Source organism: Loxodonta africana, chromosome 2 (assembly GCF_030014295.1).
Source record: "Loxodonta africana isolate mLoxAfr1 chromosome 2, mLoxAfr1.hap2, whole genome shotgun sequence".
Lineage (NCBI taxonomy): Eukaryota > Metazoa > Chordata > Mammalia > Proboscidea > Elephantidae > Loxodonta > Loxodonta africana.
Genome location: NC_087343.1, coordinates 125,668,795 through 125,684,296, shown reverse-complemented (window position 1 = coordinate 125,684,296; position 15,502 = coordinate 125,668,795). Strand labels below are relative to the sequence as shown.

At 40.9% G+C, this 15,502-nt stretch overlaps 1 protein-coding gene across 14 annotated transcripts in view; it reads right to left on the bottom strand.

Annotated features, from left to right (window-relative positions):
* RAPGEF6 (Rap guanine nucleotide exchange factor 6) overlaps positions 1–15,502 on the bottom strand; it is a 267,271-nt gene that overhangs the window by 201,398 nt on the left and 50,371 nt on the right. The window lies entirely within an intron of this gene.

Genomic DNA, 15,502 nt, shown 5'->3' with positions numbered 1-15,502 from the left:
AGGCTTTAACAAACAGAAATTGATTTCTCACAGTTCAAGAGGCTCCAAGTACAAATTAAAGATGCCTGCTCTAGGAGAATGAAATGGAACACATAAACATCAATATCCTAAGCATTAGTGAGTGGAAATGGACTGGTATTTGCCATTTTGAATCGGACAGTCATATACTCTACTATGCTGTGAATGGCGACTTCGAGAGGAATGGTGTTGCATTCATGGTCAAAAAAGAACGTTTCAAGATCTATCCTGAAGTACAACGCTGTCAGTGATAGGATAATATCCATACGCCGGAAAACCAGTTAATACGACTATTATTCAAATTTACGCACCAACCACTAGAGCCAAAGATGAAGAAATAGAAGATTTTGATCAGCTGCTGCAGTCTGAAATTGATCAAACATGCAATCAAGATGTATTGATAATTACCGGCGAAGGGAATGCAAAAGTTGGAAACAAGGAAGAAGGATCAGTAGCTGGAAAATATGGCCTTGGTGACAGAAACAGTGCCGGAGATCAAACGATAGAATTTTGCAAGACCAATGACTTCTTCATTGCAAAGACTTTCTTTCACCAACATAAACGGCGACTATACACATGGACCTCACCAGATGGAACACACAGAAATCAAACTGACTACATCTGTGGAAAGAGACAGTGGAAAAGCTCAATATCATCAGTCAGAACAAGGCCAGGGGCCGAATGTGGAAGAGATCATCAATTGCTCATATGCAAGTTCAAGCTGAAACTGAAGAAAAATAGAGCAAGTCCATGAGAGCCAAAATATGACCTTGAGTACATCCCACCTGAATTTAGAGACCATCTGAAGAACAGATTAGACACATTGAACACTAGTGACCGAAGACCAGACAAGTTGTGGAATGACATCAAGGACATCATCCATGAAGAAAGCAAGAGGTCATTGAAAAGACAGGAAAGAAAGAAAAGACCAAGATGGATGTCAGAGGAGACTCTGAAACTTGCTCTCGAACATCAAGCAGCTAAAGCAAAAGGAAGAATTGATGAAGCAAAAGAACTGAACAGAGATTTCAAAGGGCAGCTCGAGAAGACAAAGTAAAGTACTATAATGATATGTGCAAAGAGCTGGAGATAGAAAACCAAAAGGGAAGAACATGCTTGGCGTTTCTCAAACTGAAAGAACTGAAGAAAAAATTCAAGTCTCAAGTTGCAATAGTGAAGGATTCTATGGGGAAAATATTAAATGACACAGGAAGCATCAAAAGAAGATGGAAGGAATACACAGAGTCATTGTACCAAAAAGAATTAGTCGATGTTCAACCATTTCAAGAGGTGGCATATGATCAGGAACCGATGGTACTGAAGGAAGAAGTCCAAGCTGCTCTGAAGGCACTGGCAAAAAACAAGGCTCCAGGAATTGATGCAACATAGATTGAGATGTTTCAAAAAACAGATGCAGCGCTGGAGGTGCTCACTCGTCTATGCCAAGGAATATGGATGACAGCTTCCTGGCCAACTGACTGGAAGAGATCCATATGTATGCCTATTCCTAAGAAAGGTGATCCAACCGAATGTGGAAATTATAGAACAATATCACTGATTATCACATGCAAGCAAAATTTTGCTGAAGATCATTCAGAAATGGCTGCAGCAGTACATCGACAGGGAACTGCCAGAAATTCAGGCTGGTTTCAGAAGAGGACGTGGTACCAGGGATATCATTGCTGATGTCAGATGGATCCTGGCTGAAAACAGAAATACCAGAAGGATGTTTACCTGTGTTTTATTAACTATGCAAAGGCGTTCGACTGTATGGATCATAACAAATTATGGATAACATTGTGAAGAATGGGAATTCCAGAACACTTAATTGTGCTCAAGAGGAACCTTTACATAGATGAAGAGGCAGTTGTTTTGACAGAACAAGGGAATACTGATTGGTTTAAAGTCAGGAAAAGTGTGCGTCAGGGTTGTATTCTTTCACCATACCTATTTAATCTGTATGCTGAGCAGATAATACAAGAAGCAGAACTATATGAAGAAGAACGGGCATCAGGATTGGAGGAAGACTCATTAACAACCTGCATTATGCAACTGACACAACCTTGTTTGCTGAAAGTGAAGAGGACTTGAGCACTTGCCAATGAAGATCAAAGGCCACAGCCTTCGGTATGGATTGCACCTCAACATAAAGAAAACAAAAATCCTCACAGCTGGACCAATGAGCAACATCATGATAAATGGAGAAAAGATTGAAGTTGTCAAGGATTTTGTTTTACTTGGATCCACAATCAACAGCCATGGAAGCAGCAGTCAAGAAATCAAAAAACACATTGCGTTGGGTAAATCTGCTGCAAAGGACCTCTTTAAAGTGTTGAAGAGCACAGATGTCACCTTGAAGACTAAGGTGCGCCTGACCCAAGCCATGGTATTTTGAATCGCATCATATGCATGTGAAAGCTGGACAATGAATAAGGAAGACCGAAGAAGAACTGATGCCTTAGAATTGTGGTGCTGGCGAAGAATATTGAACATACTATGGACTGCCAGAAGAATGAACAAATCTGTCTTGGAAAAAGTACAGCCAGAATGCTCCTTAGAGGTAAGGATGGCGAGAGTATGTCTTACATACTCTGGACATGTTGTCAGGAGGGATCAATCCCTGGAGAAGGACATCATGCTTGGCAGAGTACAGGGTCAGCGGAAAAGAGGAAGACCCTCAATGAGGTGGACTGATACAGTGGCTGCAACAATGAGCTCAAGCATAGCAACGATTGTAAGGATGGCTCAGGACCGCACAGTGTTTCGTTCGATGGCACCTAACAGCAACAACAGCTCTAGGGGAAAGCTTTCTCTCTTTGTCAGCTCTGAAGGAAGGTCCTTATCTCTTCTGAGCTTCTGTTCCTGGGCAATCTTCATGTGACTTGGCATCTATCTTCCCCCATCTCTGCTTCTCTTGCTTGCTTGTTTAATGTCTTTTTTATATTTCATAAAAGATTGATTTAAGACATCCTGTAGTATACTAATTGTTTCATTAACATAACAACAGAACTCATTCCCAAATGGGATTATAATCACAAGCATAGAGTTTAGGATTTACAACACATATTTTTTGGGGACACAATGCAATCCATAATAGTCTACAAACCCCAAAAAGAATAAATCCAAAGAAAAGCACACCAAGGAACATTAGATGCAACTGCTGAAAGCAAAAGGAAAGAAAGAGAAAAACCTCAGAAGCAACCAGAGGAAAAAAACTTTGCCAGCAAACGAGTAACAGTAACACCAGTTACTGACACTTCAACATAAATAAGAAAAGCCAGAACACAATAAAGTGACACCTCTATGATATTCATGAGATTAGTAATAGTTATGTTAATGAGGTAGGATTCAATCTACAAGATTACATTTTGTCTTCAGCCAATCTCTTTTGAGATATAAAAAAGAGAAGTGAGCAGACAGACAGGGGGATCTCATACACCAAGAAAGAAGCAGGTAGAGCGTAGTGTGTTTTTTGGACTCAAGGTCCCTGTGCTGAGAAGATTCTCAACCAGAGAAGATTGATGACAAGGACCTTCCTCCAGAGCCAACAGGGAGAGAAAGACTTCCCCTGGAGCTGGAGCCCCAAATTTGGACTTGTAGCCTGCCAGACTGTGAGAGAATAAAATTCTCTTTGTTAAAGCCATTCCCTTGTGGTATTTCTGTTATAGCAGCACTAAATAACTAAGACATCATACTTCCCTCAACTTTTCTGATGAGACTGGTGGTGATCTTAACAGATGTGTTTTTTTAAATAATTCACAATAAAATGGGTCAAAATTTGGAAGAGCTACATGACTCACTACACCAATATTTTCCAAATGACCAATGCATGATGATATAAAATCATGCGGTGATAAATGAATGATTCACTCCAAGTACGAGATACACCATGGTTTTACTGCAACAGAGCACAAGCATTCAGATTCCACATTACAAAGAGCCTTTAAGAAAGCTGTCAAGGTCTGGCGTTGTATCAAAGAAGAATATTCAGGGGCAGCTGAGTCAAGATAGCGGAATAGTCAGATGCTTCCTGTGGTCCCCCTTACAACAAAGAGCCAAGAAAACAAGTAAAACGATGATTTATGACAATCTAGGAGCCCTGACCACCAAAGACAAAGTTGAGGAGTTGGACTGAGGAGCAGGGGAAGGGAGAGAGAGTGCCGAAGTAGCGAGGATTTGCCAGACCTGACCTGTCCAGCACCCTACAGGCTAGATCGGCTGGTGCACACAGGCTGAGGCAAGCAATAGCACTTGGGAAGCATTTTCCACATTGGGAGAAACTGAGCAACGCAGAGTCTGAACATGTGTCTGGAGCCAGGGGGAAGCAGCGCTGGGTCTGCGGAAGTTAACTGCAAGCATCTAACCTATCGGAAGAATCAAAACAACCCTACCCCCACTGGAAAGTACCTCTCTCCCCCTTACCCACCGCCTCCTTGCTCTGCTACGGTCCTGGTCATGCAGCGTTCAGGGATAGCTGCACACTCCAGGCTGCAAGTGGGACCCTTCATGCCCAAGTCAGTCTCCTGCTTTGGGGAGTCAACAAATAAACAGGAAAAAAAACAATCTGCCAGCTCCCCTAATCCGGAACTTCAGGGTAGGCACTGCCCCTTTGCCTATGCACAAGCATAAAGGGTCCATGGACTTCGGATGACTTTCACCCCTACCTAGACGGTGTGGGTCCATTTCAACAGCGTACGCCCTCATCAGCACAGAACAGGGTATATACATGAAACCTATTTTAAATCGTAACAGCTAAAGGGGAGTGGTAGATTCGTGACGTTTGACACCATCCTGCCCATTAAGCAGGGTCCCCACCTACCCATATCAGGGGCCTGAGGACGGGTGGCTCCAAACACTCCACCAGGTCACCCATGAAAGGAATCCGAGAATAAGTGGTGCCTCCCAGTCCTTACAATAAATGGAATTTGGGGCCCAAAGTATGGCTGCAAAACCTATGCACCTACGTGCTCTAGGGAACAGGGACACGCCTTCCACCAAGGCACTCAGGGGCAGCTGACAGCTCCCTACCCTGCTTAGCACATAACCCCCTACTGCAGTCAGATACCTTTGCCTGCTCCAATCACCCCTACATAGCCCTGCCCATCCAGGACAGTACATGTGAGCCTGCACCACACATTCAGTGACTGATGACCTGGACAACTGAGCTGAATCCACACAAGAAAAGTAAACAGAATCCTGGGTTCACATACCTAGTGGCAGCTCTAAACATCTGATGACAGGGCGTGAGAGCTTCAAAGATGCTAATAGTCAAAGTAGCTCACATGACCAGCCTATTTGGGCAGAGTAAAACAAGAAGCTAGGACACAGTAAGCAAACATAAAATAAATAAATCTATTAACTTATTGATGTCTCAGAGACAACAGTAAATTCAAATCACGTAAAGAGGCAGACCATAACAGCTTCTGCAGGCAACCAAAAAAAAAAAAAGAACCAGAAAACCTCCCAGAGGAAGAGAAGATCTTGGAGTTACAGGAGGTAGAATTCAAAAGATTAATACACAAAGTTCTTTAAGAGATCAGGAAGGATATCAGGCTAAATGAAGACCAAGTCAAAGAACAAAAAGACAAAACAATAAAGGAATTTACGAAGCTATACAAGAGCAAAATAACAAATTTAACAGGCTGCTAGAACACATAAAGAAACAGCAAATAGAAATCCAAAAGATTAACAATAAAATTTTAGTATTAGACAACTCAATAGAAAGTCACAGGACCAGAATTGAGGCAATGGAAGTCAGAACTGGTGAGACTGAAGACAAAGCACTTGACACTAATTATTTTGAGGAAAAACCAAATAAAAGAATTTAAAAAAAAAACAAAACCCTAAGAATTATGTGGGACTCTATCAAGAGGAATAACCTACGAGTGACTAGAGTACCAGAACATGTGGGGTGTAACAGAAACTACAGAGAAAATTGTTGAAGATTTGCCGGCAGAAAACTTCCACACAGGGTAGATCCCAAAAGAAAGTCACAAAGACATATTATAACCAAACTTACCAAAACCAAAGATAAAGAGAGAATTTAAGAGCAACTAGGGATAAACGAAACGGAGAGTCAATAAGACTAAGTAAGCTCAGACTACTCAGAGTCAATAAGACTAAGTAAGCTCAGACTACTCACCAGAAACCATACGGGCAAGAACACAACTGGATGACATAAGTAAAGCCTTGAAGGAAAAAAAAAGCCAGCCAAGAATTACATATCCAGCAAAACTGTCTCTCAAACAAAGAGGTGAAATTAGGGCGTTTCCAGATAAACAGAAGTTAAGGGAATTTGTAAAAACCAAACAAAAATTACAAAAATACTAAAAGAAGTTCACGGGTTAGAGAAACCATATTATCAGATAACAACCCAAGACTAGAACACAGGACAGAACATGCAGATATCAACCCAGATAGGAAAGTCACAAAAATAAGTCAAACCTAAAAAAACGAAAATAGGGAAACACAGACATTAACATGTGAAAGAAGACAACATCAAAACAAAAAAGAGGGACAAAATAGTGCACCCATAGAAATTTCACATGGAGAGGAAGTTAAGGTGACATCAAGAAACAAAAGATTGGTTTAAACTTAAGAAAACGGAGGTAAATTTTAAGTTAACCACAAAGGAAAGTAACAAACCTACACATCAAAATAAAAAAGAAGAAAACATAAAGAAGCAACAAAATCAACAATGAAAAGGATGAAAAGAAAATACATAAAGAAGAACAACTCAGCACAGAAAATTAAGTGAACAAAGAAAGTGCTGACCACACGCACACACAAAAATATCAAAATGATAGCAGTAAATTCATATCTATCAATAACTACGCTGAATCTCAATGGACTAAATGAACCAATAAAAAGACAGAGGGTGGAAGAATGGATAAAAAAACACAATCCATCTATATGCTGCCTACAAGAGACACAAGTTAGACTCAAAGACACAAAAAAACTAAAACTCAAAGGAGGGAAAAAAAATACATCAAGCAAACAACAGTCAAAAAGGAGCAAGTGTGGCAATATCAAGCTCCAACAAAATAGACATTAAAGCAAAATCCATTACAAAGGATAAGGAAGCACACTATATAATGATTAAAGAGTCAATACACCAGGAAGACATAACCATAATAAATACATATGCACCCAACAACAGGGCTCCAAAATACATAAAACAAACTAACAACACTGAAGAGAGAAATAGACAGCTCCACAACAGTAGTAGGAGACTTCAACACACCACTTTTGGTGAAGGACAGAACATCTAGAAAGAACCTTAATAAAGACACAGAAGATCTAAATGCCAGAATCAAACAACTTGATCTCACAGACACATACAGAACACTCCATCTAACAGCAGCCAAGTATACTTTCTTTTCCAATGCACATGGAGCATTCTCCAGAAGAGACCACATATTAGGCCACAAAGCAAGATTTAACAGGATCCAAAACATCGAAATATTACAAAGCATCTTTTCTGACCACAAAGCAATAAAAGTAAAAATCAATAACACAAAAAGCAAAGGGAAAAAAATCAAACATATGGAAACTGAATAATACTTTGCTTAAAAACTACCGGGTTACAGAAGAAATTAAGGACTGAATAAAGAAATTCATATAATCAAATGAGAATGAAAACACATTCTAGCAGAACCTTTGGGACACAGCAAAAGCAGTGCTCAGAGGTCAATTTATAGCAATAAATGTACACATCCAAAAAGAAAAAAGGGCCAAAATTAAAACAACCCTATAACTCAAACAGAAAGAGAACAGCAAAAGAAGCCCCTGGACACCAGAAGAATGGAATAAAAATTAGAGCAGAAATAAACAAAACAGAACAGAAAAATAATTGAGTCAACAAGACCAAAAGTGGATTATTTGAAAAGATTACAATGAATAAACCACTGGCCAAACTGATGCACAGACACACACACACACAAAAACAAAACAAAACAAAACAAAAAAAAACAGGAGAAGAAGCCTATAACCTGAATAAAAAATGAGATGGGCAATATTACAACAGACCCACTTGAAATTAAAAGAATCTTAACAGAAAACTATGAAAAGCTGTACTCCAACAATTCTGAAAACAGAGGAAATCGACGAATTTCTAAAAACACACTACCTACCTAAACCAAGGTAGAAAAACTAAATAAACCTATAACAAAATAAGAGATTAAAAAGGTAATTAAAAAAATTCCTCCCAAAAAAGCCCTGGCCCCGAAGGCTTCACTGGAGAATTCTACCAAACTTTCAGAGAACATTAACACCACTACTACTGTCATGGATTGAATTATGTCCCCCCAAAAATCTGTGTTATCCATTTGGCTGGGTCATGATGCCCAGTATCGTGTGATTTTCCTACATGTTGTAAATCCTGCCTCTATGATGTTAATGAGGGAGGATGGGCAGCAGTTGTATTAATGAGGCAGGACTCAACCTAAGGACTCAACCTACAAGACTGGATTGTGTCTTGAGGCAATCTCTTGAGATACAGGAGAAGCGAGCAGAGAAACGGGGACTTCATACCACCAAGAAAGAAATGCCAGGAGCAGAGCGCATCCTCTGACCTGGGGTCCCTGCCCAGAGAAGCTCCTAGTCTGAGGGAAGACTGATGAGAAGGCCGACGGAGAGAGAAAGCCCCCCTTGGACCTGACACCCTGAATTTCTACTTTTAGCCTACTTCACTGTGAGAAAATAAACTTCTCTTTGTTAAAGCCTCCACCTGTGGTATTTCTTTTATAGCAGCATTAGATAACTAAGACAACTACTAAAGGTATTTCAGAGCATAGAAAAGTCTGGTAATACTCCCAAACTCATTCTATGAAGCCAGCAAGTCCCTGATACCAAAACCAGGTGAAGACACCATAAAAAAAGAAAATTACAGACCAATATCCCTCATGAACATAGACACAAAAATCCTCAATAAAATTCTAGTCAATGGAATTCAACAATATATCAAAAAAATAATTCACTGTGACCAAATGGGATTCATACACGTTTGCAGGGATGACTCAACGTTAGAAAAACTGTCAATATAATCCATCACATAAATAAAACAAAAGATAAGAACCACATGATCTTATCAATTGATGCAGAGAGGCATCTGACAAAGTCCAACACCCATTCATGATAAAAACTCTCAGCGAAATAGGGAGAGAGAGGAAATTCCTCCACATAATAAAGGTCATTTATTCAAAGCCAACAGCCAACATCATCCTAAACAGAGGGAGTCTGAAAGCATTCTCCTCAAGAACAGAAACCAGACAAGGATGCTCTTTATCCCTACTCTTATTCAATACTGTACTGGAGGTCTTACCCAGAGCAATAAGGCAAGAAACAGAAATAAAGGGCATCTAAATTGTTATGGAAGAAGTAAAAGTATCCCTATTTGCAGATGATACGATCTTATACCCGAAAACCCCAAAGAATCCACAAGAAAACTACTGGAACTAATAGGAGATTTCGGCAGAGTATCAGGATACAAGATAAATATAAAAAATTAGTTGGATTCCTCTACACCAACAAAGAGAACTTCAAAATGCACATCACCAAATCAATACCATTTACAATAGCCCCCAAGAAGATAAAATACTTAGGAATAAATTCAACCAGAGATGTAAAAGACCTGTACAAAGAAAATTACACAACACTATTAAAGAAACCAACAGAGACCTATGGCAGTGGAAAAACATACCTTGCTCATAGATAAGAAGACTCAACACTGTGAAAATGTTAATTCTACCCAAAGCGAACTATAGATGCAATGCAATCCCGATCCAAATTCCAACAACATATTTTAACCAGATGGAAAAACAAATCACTAACTTCATATGTAAAGAGAAGAGGCCACAGATAAGTAAAGCAATACTGAAGGAAAAAAAGGGGGAAGCCTCACGCTTTCTGATTTCAGATCCTATTACACCGCCACGGTAGCCAAAACAGCCTGGTACTGGTACAACAACCGATACACAGACCAATGGAACAGAATTGAGAATCCAGATGTAAATTCATCCACCTATGATCAGCAATGACATAGAATAATGATGAACCCATGAAACGTCCCACAACATGGATGAATCTGGAAGGCATTATGCTGAGTGAAATTAGTCGCAAAAGGACAAATATTGTACGATACCACTATTGTAAGAACTCAAGAAAAGGTTCTTTGATGGTTCCCAGGGTAGGCAGGAAGGGAGACAGGAATTCACTAACTAGATTGTAGACAGGAATCACCTTAGGTGAAGGGGAGGACAACACACAATACAGGACTAAACCAAAAGCTAAGAAGTTTCCAAACACAACCAAACACTTCACAGGACAGAGCAGTCCGGGCTATGGGCTGGGGACCACGGTTTCAGGGGACACCTAGGTCAACTGGTATAACAAAGTTTATTAAGAAAATATTCTGCATTCCACTTTGGCATCTGGGGTCTTAAAAGCCTGCAAGCGGCCATCTAAGATGCATGAATTGGTTCCAACCAACTTGGAGCAAATGAGAAAGAAGAACACCAAAGACACAAAGAAAATATGAGCCCAAGAGACTAGCGGGCCACATAACCAGAGACTCTATCAGCCTGAGACCAGAAGAACTAGATGGTGCCTGGCTACCACCAATCACCACCCTGATGGGGAACACAACAGAGAGTCCCCGATAGAAAAAGAGAAAAGTATGGCACAGAACTGAAATTTACGTAAAAAGACCAGACTTAATGGTCTGAGACCGGAGGAACCCCCTACGCCATGCAGCCTGAACATTCTGTTAACTCAGAATTAAAACCATTCCCGCAGCCCACTCTTCAGAAAAAGATTAGACTAGACTATGATACATAAAATACTTGTGCAGAGTGTGCTTTTCAGTTCAAGCAGACAGAGGAGATCAAATGGGTTGCTCCTGCCCAGAGGTAGGATGAGAAGGCAGGAAGAAACAGGAGCTCATTGGATGGACATGGGAAACCTTGGGTAGAAAAGGGAGAATGTGCTGTCACATTACAGGGATTGCCACTAGTGTCACATAACAATATGTATATAAATTTTTGTATGAGAAATTAACTTGAGCTGTAAACTTTCAATTAAAGCACAATTAAAAAAGAATATTCCCAGTTAAAAAAATTACCTGTGGTAAAAAAAAAAAAAGATATCCACAATTTATTTGAAAAAGCTACCAAAATACTCCTCACTTTTCCAGCTTCGTATCTGTTTGAGGTCGTATTTAAAAAACCATATTGCGACAGATTTAATACAGAAGATATAAGAATCCAACTGATGTGAGCCAGATGTTAGATTTTCAAATATATAATTAAATTTTCTTGTTCTGGAAAATGTGCCTATTTTTCATAAAATACATTATTTATGTTAACATGTAATGGGCTAATTACTGCCATTTTTAATGACTATTTTTTCAAATTAAGAAAAACCAATCTTATATCCTGCTTTATCCCATCAATAAAAATCAATTCCAAGAAGAATTACAGATCTAAATTTGAAAACTAAAACATCAAAACTTTTAGAATAACAGAAGAATATCTTTAAAATTTTGAGGAAGGGCAAGATTTTTTTTTTTTTAAACAGGGTACAAAAAGCACTAATTACAAAGCACAAATTGAGTAAGTTAGGAATTTCTCATTCTCAAAAGACGCCGTTAAGAGTAAAAAGGTAAGCCATACAGTATGTCTTGGTCATCTAGTACTGCTATAACAGAATTACCACAAGTGGATGGCTTTAACAAAAAGAAATTTATTCTCTCACAGGCTATTAGGTTACAAGTCCAAATTCAGGGTGTCAGCTCCAGGGGAAGGCTCACTCTGTCTGTTGGCTCTGGAGGAAGGTCCTTGTCCTCAATCCTCCCCTAGTTGAACAGCTTCTCAGGCGCAGGGATCCTAGGTCCAGAGGATATGCTTTGCTCCTGGTGCTGCTTTCTTGGTGGTATGAGGTCCCCAACTCTCTGCTTGTTTCCCTTTCCTTTTACCTCTTGAGAGATAAAAGGTGGTGCAGGCCACACCCCAGGGAAACTCCCTTTATCTTGGATCAGGGAGGTGACCTGAGTAAGGGTGGTATTACAATCCCACCCTAATCCTCTCAACATAAAATTACAATCACAAAATGGAGGACAACAATACTGGGAACCATGGCCTAACCAAGCAGATACACACATTTCTGGGGGGACATAATTCAACCCATGACACAGTAAAAGAAAATATTTGCAAAAACATATATTTAAGAAACAACTTGGATAAAGAACTAAGAATTTCTACAAATCGATAAAAACGAGAGACAGCAGCCCAATTAAAAAATGGTCAAAAACTTCAATGAAAATAATTCAGCATCATTAGTCAACAGGTATGGTGTGATTAATTACTTTTGTGTGCAGCCTTTCTAGCCTTGGTCTTATAACTCCCACCCAGGTGACTGGACAAGACTGTGTGATAGGGTAATTGTGGCCTACCAAGGCAGTTGGTCAGTTTTGCCTTAAAAGGGAGCCAATTCCACAGCAGACAGGAAGATCCTACCACCACCAAGGAAGAACAGCCGGAAGCAAAGAGAAAGTCCTTTGGACCACTGAGACACTACTGGAAGCAGGAGACCAAGAGAGAGAGCAAGCTGTTAATCCTGAAGACAGTGGGCAGCAATGGCAGGAGAGACTTGGGAGCAGGAGATGGAGAGGTGGGCTTCTGGGCCCATGGAAAGAGAAAGCTGAGTGCCTTTGGGAAGAGGACTAGGGCCAGGGGGAGTCGTGCCTGGGAGCAGGGTTGGGAAGGGCTGTCCTAATGAAAGAACTGTATCCTGAGCATTCCTGAGCCTGAATTGTAACTGTTATTTACCTTATAATAAACCCCATAATTTTGAGTATGATCTTTGAGTTCTGTGTGGCCACTGCAATGAATTATCGAACCCAGCCGAGAAGTGGAAGAGTGCTATGGGAGGGACAGTTGGTGTCAGACTTGGTAAAAATGGTGGAGGGCAGAGAGAGGAGGCATGTCTGATACCTGCCTCATGGGAATCAGCCTTGGGCTGTTAATCCTGGTTCTCTTTCCCACTTGTGGAGTTGGAGGAAGTCAGACACCATCCCTGCGCAATTTTTACAGATCAAGTCAGAAGTACGATTCTTTGCAATGGCTCCGGACTCATGTAAGCACTGTGCTTTGTAAGAGAAAGAATGAAGAGGCTTAGAAAGTGAAACTTTTGTTACTTAGATAGCTGCTTTGGTTGCTGTTTCCTGTAATGGCTGAAAAGCTGCACCTGGAGTGGCCTGCAGCAAAAGCTAGGCCAGATAAGCAGGATGACTTATAGGGGATTAGGGCCTTCTGGTTCCACCCACCCAGAGGCCCAAGGCCATACGCATCTGAGTGCAAAGACAGTTAAGGTGTAGAGAAGATTAAACTGGAAAGTTTTTAAAGGGTTATGTGTTTAGGATTATGCATATATCTGAATGTTCTATGGATATTAAATGTTTCTTCTACCTAACGTTGGATACCAGATGTAAATGTATGCTAGAAATGAATATTGGGTATTATAGATTTTACAGAGTATGTAACTGTGCCTTCAGTCAATACTTGATTGGATATGCTAAAATGGGAACTAGGATTTGCCAAGGAGAAACACAGGCTTTTTGTTTCAAAGCGGTACCTGTGTAGAGAACGGGGGCTTAGGTTGAAAACCTGAACCCTACCCAGATTTGCATTGGAAAAGATATGGAACCACCCAGAACTGCTGAGAGAACTGGAGATTTGCATTTGAAGCAAGAATCTGCAGGAAAAAAAACGAGTGACTGCTTTGCTTTTTGAATTTTAAGCAAGCAGTCTGCCATTAGATGGAGGCAGGAAAAGTCAGTGTCCACTAAAGTGGGTCCTTTCCAAGCTATGGGATGCATCAAAGCAGGAAAAGTCAGTGTACGTGGAGAAGAGTCCCCTTCCAGGACTGGAAGTTAAAGGGAGCCAGTGAGTAGACAGCTTGGTCTGCCCCCTTGTGGCTGACCACCAGGGTCCACTCAACAAGTGAAAGTGGGGGAAGTACAGCAATGAAGAGATGGGCTGATTTTGAACATGTTCCACTGGCACCTGTTGACCCAACCCACGGAGGCTAGGGATGAGAGAGAGGAAGAGCTGGCTGGTCAGAAGTAAATGGAGTTACTTGTGGACTCCTAAGTTTACAGGTGAACTCACTGACCTAGCCCAAGGGGGATAAGGATGAGAGTGTGTAAAGGAGCTACCTTAAGTGACAGGATCAAGCCTGAAGCTGCTACCCAGTGACCTAGCTTGGATGGCTAGGGATGAGCTGACCAGAATGCGACAGAATGAAGAGAAGGATGTCTGACACCGTGAGCTGGTGTAGACTGCCGCAAGTTGATGGCTTGCTCTGGACTGGACTTTGCTTATGGATGCAAATGCTCAAAGTCTCAACCGTAACAGAAGATTCTTTAAGACCAAGTAACATATTTGTCTTTTCTGAGGATTGATAACAACAACAACAACAAAAAAACCCCATTACTGTCCAGTCTATTTCAATTCATAGTGACCTTACAGGACAGAGTAGAACTACCCCATAGGGTTTACAAGAAGCAACCGGTGGAATCAAACTGCCGACTTTTTGGTTAGCTGCCAAACTCTTAACCGCTATGCAACCAGGGTTTCCACTGGTTTGATAGGGACAGGCAAGTTAAACATTGGCTATCTAAAACTGGGGAGACAAAGGCATGAAGTGGCTGGCTTACATGCTTTCATGAGTGTGCTTACATTAAATAAGGGGGACAAGGAAGGATCCCCACTGAATAGATTTTTCTTTTTCTGATGGGTCTGTGGAAGAGAGGGTGGGGAAGCTGCTGATGGATTATATGATTCTGCTTTAAGTGCTGTTAACAGGGTTAACTGGGATTGTAAAAACAGTAATTATAGAAGCTGTAAGTGTGAAAGAGTAGAATAAGAGGGAGACACTGCTGGCCAACCTAAAGTCCCTTAAAGGCTTTGCTATGCTGATAATCTGTGAGGCGCAGAGCAAGGTGATAATCTTCTCTCAGCTGAATTTTGCAGAGGCCAGAAAGGGTGACGATGAGATGACTTTTGGAGAACCTCACCAGATCAGATGGAAACCCACAGCAGAACTGAATGGTACCTGAGTAAACTCACCCTTTGGACAGACTCTTTGCCCTACTGAAGAACGAATTGTTAATGACTGTTTTGGACTGGTAAAACGATTGGGAAGTTATCCTCCAAACAGGAAAGAATCATGGCTAGAAAAACCAGGGGGTGGCCTGCTGTATGATGAATTACTTAGTACGGTCTTTCTAGCCTTGGTCTTGTAACTCTCACCCAGATGACTGGGTGGGGCTGTGCAAATAAGATAATAATGGCTTACCAAGGGAACTGGTCAGTTTTGCCTTAAAAGAGAGCCAATTCCAGAGCAGGAAGAAGAGCCCACTACCATCAAGAAAGGAGAGAAGACCCAGCAGCAGGAGACAGTATGATGGGCTTCCCAGCCCATGAAG